Here is a 1,369-nt window from a genome sequence, read left to right on the forward strand (position 1 = left end):
ATCTCAGATCAGTGCTGTCACTATTGCCTTGCTGTTGAGACCCAAGACCAGGACTCTTTGGAAGTATCACTCTCCCCACCCTGGAGTGGGCTCCTTCTTACTCAACTTCACATCTCTTAAAGCACACAGTTTAGTACCAACACAGTATGTAATAAAAACTCACCCGTAGTAGAAGCTAAGCTAACATGGTGAGAAACTTAAATGTGTCTGGTGTTGGTGGGGGCTTTATGGGCTAAACTCCCTCCTTCTCCTAGAAAAGCAGCTCCCACTTCTTTGCTGAGTAGTCAGTGGGAGAGCTTTCTGTGAACACAGGCTCCTGGGTGAGGTGTCAACCAAACTCATTGAAACTCATTGAAAAGCATCACAAGAATGGAGAAGCATGAATCCTATGTACTCAATTTTGATATGAGGACAATTAATGACAATTAAGGTCATGGGGAGGGGGAAGGAAAAGCAGAGAGAGGGAAGGAGGGAAAGGGGTGGGGCCTTGGTGTGTGCCACACCTTCTAGGGGCAAGACATGATTGCAAGAGGGACTTTACCTAACAATTGCAATCAGTGTAACCTAGCTTATTGTACCCTCAATGAATCCTCAACAATAAAAAAAAAAAAAAAAAAGAAAGAAAGAAAGAAAATGAGGGCAGAGAAGGCAAATTAACTAGAGGCATTCTCTTTTTTTTTTTTTTTTTTTTAATAACAAGTGGGATTTATCAGTGGGCCTGAGTAAGGAGGAGCAATGGTGCAGAAATGCATATCAGAGCAGGGCCCGCCCTGCTTCTAGAAGCTATGACTGGGGGCTTCATTGGCCCCACAGACATTGGGAAGACATTTCTCAGCTGTGTCTTCAAATTCATTCACATTAAACTTGGTAATTCTCCCTTCTTGGAGATGTGGATTGTCTGGCACTCAGGGAACTTGAAGTTGGCCCCTTTGTCTCCAAAGTTCCTCGGGGTAACCAGTACCAGCAACAGGTTGCATACACCCCTGAGGAGGCAGCCACTGCGCACTGGCCCCCAGGGAGAAGGGGGAACAGTCAGCTTAATTAGCAGTGGAGACTAGTGGCATTCTTGAAGTGACATTTAGAATCATGACTTTTGGAGATGTGGGGCAAAGGTCTGATCTCATCGTCAGGCTCAGGGTCAGCATGTTTGGAAGGCAGATTGAGAGACAGCAGCACCAGGTGTCACTGCTTCCTGAATACATAGCTTGAGATCCAGATGGAGATTTTTTGATGCCAAAGTCCTTTTTGGAAGGCCTGTGCCACTCTGAAGTGGGGTGCTTAAGGGGGCTGGAGGACCGGGTTTTTCTATTGGTGAGAAAGTTCTTTTCCTTCTGAAGCAGCAGGTCCTGAGTAATCTTTCGGAGCCCTC

The 1,369-nt window shown here is 46.0% G+C and overlaps 1 pseudogene; it reads right to left on the reverse strand.

Annotated features, from left to right (window-relative positions):
• Positions 1-927: 927 nt before the first annotated feature.
• LOC128567094 (uncharacterized) lies at positions 928-1,048 on the reverse strand (annotated as a pseudogene).
• Positions 1,049-1,369: the final 321 nt, after the last annotated feature.

This window comes from Nycticebus coucang, chromosome 15 (genome assembly GCF_027406575.1).
Source record: "Nycticebus coucang isolate mNycCou1 chromosome 15, mNycCou1.pri, whole genome shotgun sequence".
Taxonomy (NCBI): Eukaryota; Metazoa; Chordata; class Mammalia; order Primates; family Lorisidae; genus Nycticebus; species Nycticebus coucang.